Source organism: Muntiacus reevesi, chromosome 9 (genome assembly GCF_963930625.1).
Source record: "Muntiacus reevesi chromosome 9, mMunRee1.1, whole genome shotgun sequence".
Taxonomy (NCBI): Eukaryota; Metazoa; Chordata; class Mammalia; order Artiodactyla; family Cervidae; genus Muntiacus; species Muntiacus reevesi.
Genome location: NC_089257.1, coordinates 16,220,265 through 16,237,237, shown reverse-complemented (window position 1 = coordinate 16,237,237; position 16,973 = coordinate 16,220,265). Strand labels below are relative to the sequence as shown.

The window sequence follows — 16,973 nt, the reverse complement described above, 5'->3', positions numbered from 1 at the left end:
CCACACCTCGTACCAAGGGTCCTCCGGGTGTCCCCACGGCTGCCTCTTCTGCAGAATGGCCTGTCTAGGCCGCTAGTCTCCAAGTGGGTGCACCCACCCTGGGGAAAGAAGAGGGCCAAGGGAAGAAATTACTACAACTTATATTTTTAAATCTCATCCTTTTTAAAATTTCTAATTTCCTGTATGTTTTATAACATACATAAAATTCTAGGTTCAGGAAATTATATATAAATATATATTTATGGGGGCCATAATATTTAAGTTTGGGTACTAGAGGTTAAGAAGACCAAAACTAGAATAAGAAAGCCAGGAAAATTAGGCTCTGCTATTAATATCAACTTACTCAAATTCTTGTCTCTGCCTCAGTTTTACCATCCATGACATATACTGAGTCCTTTGTGCACTTATCAAATTATTATGAGAAGTAATAAAATACTCTCCAGAGCATAGTCTGAGCCACACGAAATGAAAAGCACCTAAGCACACTACCAATGAGACATAACCTGAACTTGGCTTGTTAAAACTAGTTAACTGCCACACCCTATCAGACCCAATTTGTAGAATTTTAAGGCCATGCTCTAGCACTTCAGTAAATATGGCTCTAAAGATGCACAAAGCACTTTAGATGTGAGCACATTCTAGAATTAGAGAGACAGTTTTTAAACTTTTATAATGAAAAACTTATTACCCATGAAATAAAAATTTTCAACTTAAAAATTACAAAGGTGAATTATTAATATAAACTTAGCAACAAGTCAAAACTCTCAAAGCTAGAATCAAAAGATCTTTACTGCAGATTATAAAGTCTTCAGTATGTTTTTTAAAATATAAATAACACCAGAAAAAATGAAGTATTAGTACTCATTAAATTATTGGCACTTCCAATTATTTACCTTTCTTTAAAATTTTACTGCTTTAAAAAATGCTGGGTTACCAGTATAGCATTCAAAGGTGATTGAGTAAGTAGGGTTAGGGATGAAGGTGAGGTCAACCAACACTAATTCCTAGGCAGGATATCTGTATGCAATATCTGTATGCCCATTAAGCAGTACTGGTTTGAGTTTCTATTTACTAAAATAGCACAAGTATTTTCTTGGTTTTAAAACTCTACTTTACTGTGTAAATGTTGAATGAACCCCTCCTAACAATCAGAAAGAGAGACTACATTTTTTTTTAAACTTATCTGAAACCACAACTGATCTCCTTATAAATAACTACCAGAATAAACTAACGGAACTTAATTATGAAGTGATATTTCCTAATTTACTTGTGCAGGACAGAAAACATGTTGTCATTTTACATAAGATGACATTTTAAATTTTTAAAAAATAACGACAACGATTTCTAACAGTGGCACAGTTGTCAAGAATCAGCCCGACAACGCAGGAGATGCAAAGAAACAAGGATTCAATCCCTCTGTTCAGGAAGATCCCCTGGAGTAGGAAATGCCAACCTAGTCCAATATTCTTGCCTGGGAAATCCCATGGACAGTGGAGCCTGGCGGGCTACAGTTCACGGGTTCACAGAGTTGAACACAACTGAGCACACATGCAACTCAACTCAAACAAAAAGAACTTAAAATGCTTTTTGCCCCATAGATAATAATCAGCCTAGGGCATTAGAGGTTTACAATCTTAATGTACAAATCTTACCTACCTCTCTCCTTCCAACCTCACTACCATTTCCCACCTCAGCCTTATTTTCAAAAACAAGCCAAAGTTTTTAAGATAGCCACCTGAAAAAAATGAACTTTAAGAGAGTACGATGGTATAATTCTACTTATTTTTAAAATGGATATACATTACACATGGGGCTTCTTTGGTGGCTCAGCGGTAAAGAATCCACCGGCCAGTGCAGGAGACACGGGTTCAGTTCCTGGGTCAGGAAGATCCCCTGAAGAAGGAAATGGCAACCTGCTCCAGTATTCTTGCCTGGGAAATCCCATGGACAGAGGAGCCCGGTGGGTTACAGTCCATGATGGGGTTGCAAGCGAATAAGACACTACTTAGCGACTAAACAACAACATTATACGTAGTTAAACACACAGGAAAAACTTAAAGTAGATAAGAACTGGCTAACTTTTGTCTTCTACTTTACACATATCTGTACTGCAAGTATTATATTTACAACTCCAATCCTCTGCCTTTTGATATTTTTAAAATATTAAACTATTAAAAGAAAGGACACTTACCATCTTACCCTCTAAAATGCTGACAGTTACCTAAGGACTGATTGAAATAGCTAATGTAAATCATCTGAACCTACTAAGAAAATGGATAACCTACCACGCTACAGTGCCCAGACCGCAACCTTTAAGAAACAGATACTAGACCCCACTCCATGGCAAGCACTGTGCTTCGCAATGGGCATACAGTGATGGACAGAACATAGGTAGTGTGCGCTCAGTCGTGCCTGATTCTCTGCAACCCCATGGACTGTAGCTCACCAGTCTCTTCTGTCTACGGAATTTTCCAGGCCGAGAATATGAGAGTGTGTTGCCAATTCCTACTCCAAGGGATTTTCCTGATCCAGGGATCGAACCCACATCTTATGTGTCTCCTGCCTTGGCAGGTGGATTCTTTACCACTGCGCCACCTAGGTCAGGAAATACACTATCCCAAATGCCTTCATTTCCATTCCATTCCACTGCTTACTATTTCCAAAACATTCAACCTAACCCAACAAAATCAGATGAAACATTCTTAAAAGGATATGTCAAAGCTGTGGCCATTTCAGTGGATTGAAAACTCCTTTAGTAATGCACTTGCTAAGCTTCTACAGGAATTACAGAGTTTAATACAGCATTACAGGCACTTAAAAGGAGGGACTCTGGAATCAAACTTGGGCTTGAATTAATATTGTATCATGGCTATGTATGTGATCCCAGGGAACCCTTCATTTCCTCACCTGTAAAATGGGGGTAGGATAATAACAGTAAATCCTCAGAACATTGCTGTGAGGACTAAAATTAACTGAGATATTATATGTAAAAAGGCTAGTACTAAACATATTCATAAACATACTAAACATATAATAACAGATAACCCTTAAATACAAAAACTGTTCACAACTTGCCAAATATTTAAAATCTTATATATATATATGCCCTTTCTCTAAGAATAAATACATGCATTTGTTTAAGTTTGAATATTAACACATAAGAATATTTTTCAACATAAAAGGCCATAATTGAAACTTCTCAATAATGTAACACACAGTACACTTACAATATTTTTATATATATACACACAAACACAGCAGTGCATATTGTCAAGAACTACACTGTAAACACATTAAGAACTTGTCTGTTGGCCATGGTGCGGGGAGGGTGATGTAGATCACCAATTATGATTCTAACTCATATACTTAAATTTAGTAAATATTAACATTGTTAACATAATATAGACAGATATCTTAAAATCCAGCCATCTATTAGGGATTAAAAACTCAAATTTTTATGTACTTCTTTAGTCTATAAAGTACATTCAAGAGTATTATTTCATCCTTTTAGGAATACAGTGAAGCAGGCTTTCACCATTATCCCAGTTTTACTACAGTACTGGGAAAATTAAAGCTCAGCTAGGATGAATTTCCCAAGAGTGTACAACCAGTGACAAGACTGGTCTTAAACCCAGGTCTTCTGACACTATCACAACTGTTTCACTACAAGTGGTCTGGGACACTTCATTTAAAAAAAGATAGAAAATTGTCCTCAATCATTTAGGTGTGTCAGAGGACTCTATACATAATTACACATGGCTGCCCAGTTTCACACCTCTTACATCCTCTCCTTATTTCCAACTTTAGTGTGTAACTATAAAATGTAGATAAAAATTCATCCAAACTTCCTGTACTGGCCAATTAACACCAGAGACCATTTTCTCCCTTACACTTAGCCATTAGAATTTAACATCTTTGTAACCACTGAATTAATTTCATTTTAATATTAGGTCTTGAAAAGACGAGTTAATATAAAATAAATAAAACCATTCATAATGTAGAAGCATATCAGACCAGATTCCATAAATTTATGACATATCTAAAAAATCTATCTAATGTCTCAACTACAAATATTAACAAGTTTCAGCTCACCTTTATGAGGAAAAAAGATTGTAGTATTACAATGGTATGGGTTGCTGTATAAATAAGTACTTAAATAATTACTACTAAAGGCAGAGCTTTCTTAAATAAACACAGCAGCCCTCAGCAATAACATTTGATGAACTCTAACAGACAATGGTCAAGGAAGTAACAAAGACACTTCCCTGATTCTACATACACTCAGACTAAGGCACATACACCACAACTTATGCCTACATTTTTCAATATTCCCAGGTGTCCCTTTTCCTTCTCAAAAAGCTGAAAGCCGTGTAGATAAAAAATTATCCTCGAACAATTTCAAGAGCTGAAAAGAAGCTCATGTCCTAAAAGAGAAAAATAACATAAAGACTTATGACTTCTTTGAACCTAACATTTTAGGTACATCCCACAGACCTGAAACTACACTTTCTTTTTGGGGCTGCTCACTGGCCTCCAATACATCAATCCTGTAACACTGTGAACTGTGGTGATAGACTGTTTCATGCTTCTAAACATGACAGAATTTTTCCAAGGTTACATACACTGTGACAGGAGGAAATGTTTACAGCATCTTATTTTCATTAATCAACTAGTTTAGATGTTCTAACAGCGCAAACATTATTAACAAAGAAGTTTTCACTATCTTTTGAACTTTCTAAAATCAACCAAAGGCCATGGCACAGTGGCAAAGAGTTCTGAATAGGCAAAGCTGAATCCCGATGAAAATTCTGCTACTAGCTGGTTGTCTGATTTGGGGCATACATCACTTAGGGAGAAACTGAGGTGTGAAGACATTTTATGTATGGCAAAAAATTCTAAGGAACTGCCACATCATTACTATACACCAAAAATCTCAAGGCCTTTTTAGAACACCCTGAGTTTCTGATCAAATAAATAATAATGAAAAGAGAGGGAAAAATGTAAATCATGATATTTTAAAAAATAACAATAAACACTACTACTAAACCTACTGCTAACAATAAACATTTATTGAGACTTTATTATGTGCCTGGCACTGTGCTAAGCACTTTCACAGATTTTAACATTTAATCCCTACAACAACATTGACACTAGTTAAGAAAGGGGAAAGTATTAGAACCCTCAAAAGGACAGAATTTTTAAATTTACAAATGAAAATATAAGCAAATTACATTTTGTTTTTATAACCTTACTTTTTTCTCTACCTTTCAGCCTTTAGCTTTGAGTATTAAACTTACACTAAAATAACAATTATTTTCAGGACTTTGTCTTCCATTTAAAGAATACTGAGACTCAAGACGTTGACAATCATTACAGAAGAATAAAAAACTCTACTTAAATTCTGGCACAAAAATAACCCTTCCATCCAACTTAGCTGTCCCCATTCAAAGAAAGAACCGCATATATATCAGGCCCTACAATAACAGTCTTCTAATTCTAATGCCCATACCAGCAATCAATTAATGCTGTAATTATAAAGAAATCTGTACCATCACAAACAACAAAAAAGCTACAACTGCTAAGTCAAGTTTTGAATATATACACATATGTATGCTATTCTACATGTAAATCTTTTAGTAACTGATTTTAAAAAACAGCTAATGCATCTAAGGTAAAATCACACTAGGGTGTTTCTGAAGACACTTTAGAATACTAGCAGCATAATAATCATGACATTAGCAATCAAACTTTACTTAGCAGAAAGTTCTCAGAGGCTTTGGGAAGCTGTGTATAAAATGGAGTAGACAGGAGGGAAGGGTTCCCTGTGCTGTTAAAGTCAACTACAGGTCCCAGCATGCAATGCTCTATTCTGGAGCTAGGCAAAAAAACTGCAATGCATCTTGGGACTTGTAGTAAGTAAACCATTTCACCCTATCACAGTAAGTTTTAAGAAACTCTGAACTATCTAGCACAATCTGACTAGATCTTATTATCAGGGCCTAGTCAAATCTACATATAATTTATTTGTTCTCTGCCCTAGCACAGATTCTTTACTACATACAGAAAAAAAGTATCAATTAACACTTAGATCAACATTTTCACTTTAGAAAAACAGAGTAACTATATAAAAGAAATCCTTAAAAAGCAAAGACATGTGACACAAATTTTAAATGATACTTAAAGATACAACTTTTAAAACAATTTCTTAACTTTGATCAGTTTCAAAGCTTTCTATCCCCTATACCCCAAAAGAGTTTTAATTGTTTTATCAGGTTTTCTCTTAACAGTCTTTCAAGTTACATTTTATAAATAATTTTTCTTGAAGAAAATTCTCACAAGAAAGCATTTTTCCATACTTTCATACTGCCCACTAGGCCCACTAGGAAATATATTCTTATAGTATACACATAAAACCATCACACACAACAACAATAATACTTCAGTTCCTCTTTTGTGGAGTTCTTACTATTCGCCCCCTCCACTTCTCACCCTTCAATTCACATACACATCTGTTTGTGAAAAGAACACTCAGGAAAATACCAATTACAGATCCATTTCTCTCATCCACTGACCTTTTCCAGAAACACAGAAGTTTTTTTTTTTTTTTTTATAAGCTATCAGTGACATGTCCAAATCCAAGTGGATAACTTTGAGCTGTAATATATGTATATAATTTCTACACACTCTCTTATTTTCTGCAACACTGAAGAAGGAGGCAGGGAAAGAACTAAGTGCAATCTGCATTAGGAGGCCTAACACAGGTGGTGGGTTATTTTCAGGCAACAGCACCTTCACAAACATGTTGTGGAATACAGTCCAAGAAATTCCTAACAAGGAAAGATAAGCTGGCACACAAATTTAACACAATCCAGCTAAAAATCACCTGCAACACATGCTACTACATTTCACCATAAAAGTGACACGCTACTACAGGATCTGAAGCTTCATCAATACAACATACTGTCCATAAGGCCAGAGACAGCAGTTGCCATGGTTACTATCACCCACTTTTATCAGGAAATTATTGTCATTACTCTGAAGTTTTTGGTACTTATTTAAAATTTTAAAAAACAGTCTAGGGTTCTGACTGCTAATTGAGTCAGAGAATCAACTACTGTTTGATTTGTAAGTATGCTGCTTTAGAGATCCACATGGTTAACAATACTTGGATCTGCAGCAGAAAAAAATCAATTCCTTTCTGCTGCTCCTTCTCCTCAAGTACTGACAGTTTGTATTCTCAATGCAGCCAAAACAATAAAACAAAACCCATCTTTTTGGCTTCTGTGTTTAAGTTATTTTTCTCCCCTAGGCCCACAAACAAAGTCAAAATATAACATAGATCACCAACTTGTTAGGCCCCATCCCTTTCCTATCTCCAAATTATCAGTTCACTTTTTTGGTCTACTTTAAAAAGCAGAAAAACATTTCCATAGATGATTCCAAAATATAGGAAAGAACAGTTTCCTCCAGCTGAGAACTGCTCACTATTTTTTATTTTAAAAGGGGGCAGAGGTGTGCAGTATGCGGTGTGTTGGGATGGAGAGAAGTGGAGGGGCAAACTGCCTAACAAGTGTCTAGTGTAAGAAAGTTGCTTTAGAAAAGCTCAAAGGATGACTGAAACACAGCTTATCTCTTAAAGGGAAGAGTTCACTACCATCCCAGTTTAAGAGTCAATTGATAGACAAGCAATATAAAAGTTATTCCTAACGAACGGTCTATTTCAACATTCTCACCAAAGGTAACTGTTCAGAAACTCAATACACAAATAAGATGATATGAAAGCCCACAAAACAGTATGGCCACATGCACACACATGATACAAAGAAGGAAACATATGCTATTTAAGAAATAATTAGCAACAATAATTTTCATGCAGTATTAACATATTACTTTAAAAAACACCTCCAAGCAGCAAAAATACACACCAGGTAAAGTTGGAAAGTGATCAAAATACATTGCTATGCTCCTAAAGAATATTTAGGGCCTATGAAAAAAGCCCATGTACAAAAGTTCTGAGAAGTCAACATAAATCATTAATATTTCCCAGCACAAATTAATATGAAGATTCAAACACGTTTCAAGAAATCAGCTCTGAATATAGATATAAACGATTTCTGTCAAAGGTTAGAGACCTAAAACTATAACCCCTTCCTTTTCTCCCTTTCAACAGTAACTAAGTACAAAAGACTTCAGAAATAAAATATTAAGGATCCAAAATTTAAAACACATTACTAAAACCTTAATGTCAGTATTTCCTAAAAAAGAAAAAAAAACTTTAGTGTTCACTGTCTAGGATGAAAATGTTAATATTACCCTGAGAAGTTTCATTTTTATCTAAACAGTTAAATGTTTTTCTCACCCTTCACTGAAGCAAGTTTCTATATTTAATTTCTAGTTGAGGTTATTTCATAAAGAGTAGTTAATTCTAAAATTTAGGCTACTACACCTTTTGATATGCTCACAAAATAGGAACTCCCCATTATCTATATGTTACTTTATTTCAGTCCAAATTATGAGTAGCGTCTATTAAGAAAGCCAGACTCAAAGTTCTGAGTTTTAAACTTCTAAGTTATTTTGACACCAAAAATATTTCAGTGCACTCCTCTAGATTTGAGTAGTCATTTCCTCATGCATCCTTCTCAATCAGAAAAACAAAAATGATACACACAGGTACCTAATACTAACGCATACAGATACATGTCTTTTTCACTCTAAAACAAGTTTGAATGGTTTAGTTAGCAAGAATTTTTCAGAAAGTTAGCAGGATCAGTCAAAACAATCAAAATATTAACCGTGACAGCTGTTACTCTGTGTGTTACTAAAAGTCTACAGAAGAATACAGGAACTTTAAAATAATCACTAAAATTAACTACTAGCACATCAATGGAGAATGAAGAAAAACTTTAACAGGAGATGCACATTTCACAGGGTCTACAAAAGGAAAAAATGATCTTTTTTTTTTAATTAGGGGAAACTGCCTAGACAGCATTTTTAAACAAAGCTTCAATATTCTAACAAAGAGCTTTTTGGTAACCACAGCAGTATTAAAAAAAAAAAGTTCATAAAGTGTTCTGGGTACACTTTTAATGCACTCGTTTCCCAAATGATATGGAGAAAGTTAATATTTTAAAGCCAGGAGCTTCTGCCCATGTATTAATTAGTCACCTATCTCAACAACTTAACATCTGCATGGCTTCTGACAATTTACAAAGAACTTTCACATGTATTATATCATTTGATCTTACTGAGAAAAAAGTACAGCATTATTTCCAAAAAACAAACAAAATTCAAAGCAAGTTCATCAAATTTTCTACACATTCTTAAGTTTTTAAAACTTTGATATAAAACTTTAAAAGCCACCACAGTACCATAATATTTCCAGTAATAAATCAATTCACCTAACACTAACAAGAGTTTCAAAGGACCATGTACTATAAATGTTATGAAAATAGTTCCATCTTTATGCAATTGTTGTTAAGTGGTACTAACAGCCATATCAGCAATGACCTATACCCACAGACAGAACTTTACTTCTAGTTCAAGAATCTCAGTCTTTGGAGGCCAACTCCAACACATTAACTGCATGTATTTATAAAGCTGAGGGCCTAAAAATTTATCTATTAGGATTACTGTCCACAGATGGGAAGAAAAAAAACACAGAAAGTCTAAGAATTTTTCCATACAATATCTCCCTTTCCAATAATAGTTCAAGTACTCTATATCTCACTCCTATTAGTATTATAAAGATGGACCACAAAGTCGGAAGTCCCAAGTCATATTAACTACTTTTGTTTATAGCGATCCACAGCACGTAACTTTTAAAAACGTGTTCAACACTCCACTCACCAATATGAGAGTAACTCCAATATGAGACTAATTATTTTCCAAGCAAAATATTTCTAACAGTGCTCTGTACCTAAGGGCAGCATCCTTAAGCTGTCCACCATAAGCAATCTACTTTGTGTAATATTGTAAGCTGGTAAAAAGCAGTCACAAATTTCAGCTTCTAATAGCAAATGGAATTTTTCAAAGGACTTACTCAAGATCTTTCTGGAACTTTAAGGTGTTAATCCTGTTGCTTAGCTGAAGCTAAGTAGAGCTGTAATAAGTAGCAAGACCCTTACAATTCAGAGGTTTCCTTTATCTTGCTGCAGCACCTCCTGCTGGATAGCATTTAGAGTTCTTCATGTAAGCAGAAGAAGAGTATTTCTGAGGCAGCTCTTTCCAGATGACTGAATGGGAAAAAGGATGGATCCTTCAAAGCTAAAAGAAACAGGGGCCGCCCAACACTTACACCTCTTAAAAATAAAATCTGGCAGAGGCGAGGGGCTTTTTACTTTTCTAGTTCCATAAAGACTCGCCTGGGAGTTCTAAGTGCAAAAAGCTTAAATAAAGCTTGCAAAATTATCTAAAAACTATGTTAAAAAGCCTTCTGAAGCATTCAAGCAAAAAGACTATTAAGACCATCCAAGCAACATCAGTCATATTGCAAATACTATTACCTTAAAAAACTAAAAGTATAACATACAGAAAAGCACCTGGAATATTTTTAACGTGTTAGCCAGAAACTTGTTTGAAAAATTTTCTGCACTATTACTATGCTCTTCATTTAAGGATAGTTGTACATCTACAAAAGTTTTAAGTACAGAATTTTTCCATAAACATGAGCATAACTGCAAACAAAAACTTCCTCTTTGCCATCAAAAGATGTGTCCCGAGATTTTAAAATGCATTCTTCAGACATTTTAAACGAACCTTACTAAGCCAGTTTTAAGCCCACAACATAGATTCCATATAGAAACAGAAAGAGAAAAAAAGAACAGAAAAGGACTTACCAAAATCAAAATGAATAATAGTATTTCCAGTAAAAATGTAGTAACAGTTTCCTACAATGCTGTGAAACCAAGTAAATTGTGAAACTTAGGAAAAAAGGGGGCTGGGGGAGGGGGCTAGTTTTCAGAATGCAAAAGCTGACCTATTCATTTCTACTGCCCAAACGTGAGTGAACATCAGATGTAAACAAACAACATAAACACTGAAAAGTACACTTCGACATCTTAGCCCCAGTTTCAGTCCCTTTATCAGGCACTCAATGAAGCTACAGATGTTGGTAAGTATCCTCTCTAAAAGGAGATATTCAAGCTCTGCGCCCTAAAGAACCCCTATAAAGTGTGCCTATGAAAAGGCTTCCTTCCTAGAGTGCATAACTGCTTTAAAAAAAAAAAAAAAAAAACTTTCATCAGTCCAAATTAATCTGATCCTAATATTCAGCTATCAATTATTAATGTGTAAATGTTCTTCCTTCTCCAACGTCCCCAGCTCAAGCATCTACATGCCTGACACTAAAATGCACAGCTCGCACCCCAGCTATGGAGCAAATCTTTGAAAACCGAAACAGAGCCACAAAGTTCACTGTCAAGGCCAGTGCTGAGGCCCGCACACGCCCGGACCTTAACTCACATTTTAAATTCTAGAAAGCCATACTTGCAGAGACATCATTTAAAAACACCACAATGTGGACGTGCGGAGTAAGATCCTCTACTTCAAGACCTAAACAAAGAATATTTCAACATATGACCGGAATATGATGACACCCGATTCACCAATGAAAACAAAACCTGCCTACCATTAGCAGTCGTACCCTCATCTCGACAACTCAACTACTTAGAAATCACTCTCGGCACATCTGCACCCCACAACCGGCGTGTGGCCTTCTCCGGGGGTGCAAGCCACAGACAAAGTTGAAAGGAGACATTCTTCCCCCCGGTGCCCAATCTCGACATCGACCCCTCCCCTGCCAGGACCACCTTGCTGCTACCCACCATCGCGAACGTGGTCAGGGGAGAAAAAAAAAAGAAAGAAATCCTAGCAGCACCGCTCAGCAGAATAAAGAGACCAAAGAGAGGATGACGAGAAGTGTTGGGAACTGCGTGCACGACGGGGCTGGACCAAACGGAAAGAGTCCCACTCCGCGCGCCCCTCCCCCCCGGCGGGGGCGCGGGCGGGGGAGGGGCGGCCGCGGCCCCTCTCTTGCCGGCCCCGGCCCGCTCGGGGTCTCGGGGGCGCCCCGCGGCCGCGGGCGGCGGGGGCGAGTGCGGGAGGGCCGGCCCCGGGGTGAGGGGTGCAGGCAGACTCTCCGGAATAACAAGTTGCAGAAGAAGAAGAATAAGCGGAATTTCCCCAACGCTGCTCCGGCCACCCAAGACAAATGCACCAACACACACACACACACACACATACACACACACACACACACACACACACTCGGGCCCGGTAGCGTCAGCAGCCGCAGCTTTTTTTTTTTTTTTTTTAAACCAGATCCCTCAGTCACCAAACAAGATGGTTTTCCAAAAAAAAAAATTAAATAAATAACCATAATAAAAACTTCCCCCCGACAGCATCCCGAGGGGGTGGGGGGTGGGGTAATGAAAGAGCCCTGGCGACCATCCCCGGGCCGAGAGGAGAGACCCCAAGGGGGCGAACGAGGCTCCGCGCCCCCCCCGGCCCCCCACCGGGACAATGTGACACCCCCCTCCCCGCCACCCCCGGCGCGCCGCCTCTGTCACCCGCTCCGGCCCAGCACTCAGCGCCCAGGCTCCCGAGGCTGCTCATAAACTTACTTCCAATTTATCCTGGGGAGGGGTGGAGGGCAGAGGGGAGGAAGGGGGAGACCAGGTTTTTCCATTGTCTTTTTTTTTTTTTTTTGGGTGGTGGGGGGGTGGAATAGGAAGGGCACGCAGGGGGAGGGGGGGCGCCCCGAAGGGGAAGTTATTGCTCAAATCTCAAGTTGACTGAGGGGTCCTGGCGAGAACACCCCCCGTTTCCCTCCTCCCTCCCACACACCCCTCCCCTCCCCCTCCCTCCCCCCCCCACAACAAACTCCAAGCAAGCAGCCCCCTGTTCCTCCCGGAGACAAACACCAGAGACAAGACAGAGAGAGAGGAGAGAGAGAAGAGAGAGAGAAGAGAGAGGGGGAAGGGGGGAGGGAGGGGAAACAGAGCTACTCCAGGAAAAAAAAAAAGAGAGAGAGAGGAGAGGAGAGTGAGGAGAAGAGAGAATGGAAAAGCTGGGATACTGCACCCTCCTGCTGCTGGCTGGCTGTCCCCCCTGGCAGCTGGAGGCAGGAACTCTGAGCAGGAGAAGCAAGGAGGAGGAGGAGGAGGGAACTCTTCTTCATGGGGAGGGAGGGAAGGCGCTGGAGCGGCTGCTGCTGCTTCTCTGCTGCTCTGGGCCTCTCGCACTTTTTAGATATTAGTGTGTTAAGATGGTAGGTTGTTCCCCTCTCCCTCCTCCTCCTCTCTCTCTCCCTCTCTCCCTCACTCACTCTCTCTCTCTCTCCCTCTCTCTCTCTGGGCTGTTTCTTTCCTCCTCTTCCCCAGGCAAGGGGGGGTGGGGAGGAGGGGGTGGGGGGGAGGAACTGGATCCTCCTCCTCGTCCAGGAGAGACACACACAGACACACACACAGGCCCCGGGCCGGAACGGGAGGGCAGAAATCAGAGCAGCAGGAGAGAAACTGTGGGAGACAAACAAGCCCAACTCTTCATCCTCCTCCTCCTCCTCAGCAGCGGCGGCGGCGGCGGCGGCGAGCACCACCAGCCCATTCACCACCCGGCCCCGGGCCGCAGCACCTCCGCCGCCTCAGCCCGGGGATCCCTCCGCCCAGGCCCAGACACACTCTCGCCCGCGCGGGAGCCCGCCGCGCGGCCCCGCCGGCCCGCCGCCGCCGCCGCCGCCGCCGTGCGCGCCCCCGCCGCTCCCGAGAGCCGGGCGAGAGGGACTGGCGCTGAGGAAAGCGGGGACGAGGGCGGAGTGGGGGGGGGGGGGCGGGGGAAGGAGAGGAGGCGCCGGGGTAGAGGGGCACGGGCGGGGGGGCGGGGGCCGCCGGGCGGAGTTGTACGGCGGCCGGCCCGGGCCCCCCCCCCACCCCGCACCTCCCTCCCCGCGGCTCCCGGGGAAGCACGGGCCCCTCACCTCCCCCGGGGGGGTGGGGGGGGCGGCGGGAGGGGCGGCGGGGGGCCCGCGGCGGCGCTCGGGCGGGCGGACTACTTGACGTGTCGGTGCGGCGAATTTATTTCACTTTGCCTAAGGAACGGGGTGTGCTGCGGCCCCCATTGCCTAGGGAAAAAACCCGGATGTAAAGTGAGTGAAACTAAACTAGAGTGAAGTAGGGCAGCGGCAGCCAAACTCCAGTGCAGCGGCGGCGGCGGCGGCGGCGGTGGTGATGGGGCTGAGCACCGAGCGGCCAAACTCCGGGGCCGCCGCAACGATGGGCCCGTGCAGCGCTGCAGCTCGGCACCCAAGGAGCTGCAGCTGAGGCGAGGCCGGAGCCCGCTGCGGCCGCCACCCCCCCCCCCAACCCCCAGCACCACCACCACCTCCAACTCGGCGGCCCGAGCCCAACTCCCCCCTCCCGTCGGCAGGAGCTGCAAAAGGGGCTCCGGAGCGGCCCCAACTCCCTCCAGTGCAACAGCAGTTTGGAAGGGGGTGGGGGGGGGAGAAAGCCGTGGAGGGCAGGGATGGAGAGAAGCGAGGAGGGAAGCACTGCAATGGGGGAGCGTGGTCCAGGCAACAGGAGAAAGATGCCACCTCAAGTCGAATGCAACATGCAATCCCCGGCCGCCGCTCGCTCGCTCGCTCGCCCGCTCCCTCCCCTCGCTACCCCGCCCCCTTTCCAAATAACTACCCTTGAACCACTTGATTAGCCACACTCCGTCCCACACTCGCTTCGGGGAGGGGCGGGGGCCGGGGTCCTCGCTCACCTTCATTTATTGCCGCTTTCTCCCCCCCTCCGTGTTTTTTATTCCTAAGTTCTTTTGTTCTAAGGGGGATGATGGCATTTACTTTTCTGCTTTGTGTAGCTGGGCGATCACTGGGAATCGGCCACGTATAATCCGGCGGTTTGTCATATTTTATTAGTGAAAGTATTTTATGCCTATTCTACCTCCAAGGACTGTAACATGGAGAACTGCAGGGAGGAAAAAAACATCAGAAGAATTCTTGTTTTGAGAGATTTCTTGGCGGGGCGGGGGAAGGCTTTCTTTTTTTTTTTTTTTTTTTTCTTTTCCAGGGGGTTTATTTAGATTTTCAAATCGATAGTTTTCAACTTAGAGCTGAATGTTTTTGTATGGATATATTACTAGATTCTAAAATAACCCCTAACCGCGAAAAGGAAAAAATAAAAGTCCAAAAATCTTAGTGTTTTTTTTTTAAATCTCTACTGGGCGGTGATTATTATCTGTTCTGTTCAGCACGCTGGACTTAACGTAGTGTTGGCCTTCGAATGTTAAATAACAATAAGCCCCAACCTCAACTGAATACAAATGGGGGGTGGGGGTGGTTTTGTTTTTAAGGCTCAGCACTTTTGTAGCATCTGCCACTACGCATTTTTCAGGCATTGATTAGCCATGCAACTCCCATAGGCATGAAGTCCAGTTTTTGCAGATAAAGAGCAACAGTGGCGAGACGATTTGCTCAAAGTCAAAGTGAGTCATTGACAGAACCAGAAATAGCCTTGGACTCTATTTGTTACTAGTCACATCTTTTATATTAAATACTACTTCCCTCAAGAAGTAAACAGTATTTAAAAATAAATAGACGTTCTTTACCCTGTTTTGTATTTCCACCAGAGGTGCTTTGAGATCCCTGGACATGCAAGCATTTTTTTTATTTCTGCAAAATTAAGTTTCATTTCTCAAGAAAAAGCAATTTTTAAAATTCTGATTTCTTAAAGCTAAAGGATAAATAAAATTATGGGCTGTATTTTACATGTGTAACCCATTTAGTGCTCTGAGCTTTACATTAAAAAAAAAAAATTTCATAGCAGAGTGGAAGAGTTTGAGATTGAAAATGAAAGTCCCTATAAATGATTCAAGAAGCTTGGATGAACTCATAATGTTGTGAAACTAAACCATAATGCAGTCAGTATAAATAAAGGAAGGCCTGGTTGGGTAGTAAGATGCAGCTTTACTGTCTAGAGATAACTCTAATGTATCTAAAAGATGAGTGAAGGCAGGGGTCTTTCAAGAAGGACCCACTAGGCACTGGACTGTAATCTAGTGGTGTCATTTCAAATCAGCCCAGGCTGTCAAAATTTTTTCAGAGAAAGGCTGCTTTAGCGTTCTTTCTGGCAGGAAAAAAAATTTTTTTAGAATGTTTCAGAATTTCATAGAAAAAAATTAAGAAACTCACATTGTGTCTGAATGTGTAAATGCTGTAGAACAGGGGTCAGCAAATATTTTTTTCTGTAGAAGCCCAGATAGGAACTATCTTAGACTTTGTAGGCCACATAGCCTCTGTCACAACTTCTCAGCTCCATGCAGTTGTAACACGAGAGTAGCCATAGAAAGTAGGTAAACAAATGAACCTGGCTGTGTTGTAATAAAGCCTTTATTTATGGGCCGTGACATTTTAATTTTATGTACTTTTATGTGTCAGAATATATTCCTATTTTTTTCACCCTTTTAAAAAAAATGTTAAAACATTCTTAGCTCACGGACCTCGAGAAACCAGTGGGTGGGCAGGATTGGGCCCATGGGCTGTCATTTATCAACCCAATTTTTGAAGACTAAAGCCCCTGAGCTTCTAGTATAAGTGCTCGGTTACTAACATGTTTGAATAGCAACCACACTGTTGTCCACCATGCTCCTCTGTCCATGGAATTGTCCAGGCAAGAATATTAGAATGGGTTTCCTCTCCCTTCTCCAGGGGATCTTCCCAACCCAGGGATTGAACCTGGGTCTCCTGCATTGCAGGCTGATTGTTTACTGTCTGAGCCACCAGGAAACTTCCCAAATGTTTCTCACTAAATCCATAGCAATCAAAAATGAGTGTCATAAAATAGCTGCTGTAGAACCCAGGGAGCTCGGCTTGGTGCTCTCTGCTGACCTAGAGGCCAGGTTGGGGGAGGTGGGGCGTGGTGGGAGGCTCGAGAGGGAGGGGGTCTACGTATACACATGGCTGATTCACATTCTGC

General features: G+C 41.3%; 1 protein-coding gene across 28 annotated transcripts in view; it reads right to left on the bottom strand.

The window, feature by feature from the left end:
• Nucleotides 1-13,316, bottom strand: part of PHF21A (PHD finger protein 21A) — a 189,803-nt gene extending 176,487 nt beyond the window's left edge. For 3 of the 28 annotated variants that reach the window (XM_065945045.1, XM_065945034.1, XM_065945053.1), the window contains exons 1-3: nt 10,836-11,798; nt 10,040-10,263; nt 14-98 (exon numbers count right to left, since the gene is read on the bottom strand). The gene's annotated coding sequence lies outside the window, so the exon portion shown is untranslated. Of the gene's footprint in view, nt 1-13; nt 99-4,317; nt 4,425-10,039; nt 10,264-10,831; nt 11,800-11,822; nt 12,420-13,080 lie in introns of those variants that run through there. The other 25 variants (XM_065945033.1, XM_065945062.1, XM_065945054.1 and 22 more) reach the window with 19 other exon arrangements.
• Nucleotides 13,317-16,973: the final 3,657 nt, after the last annotated feature.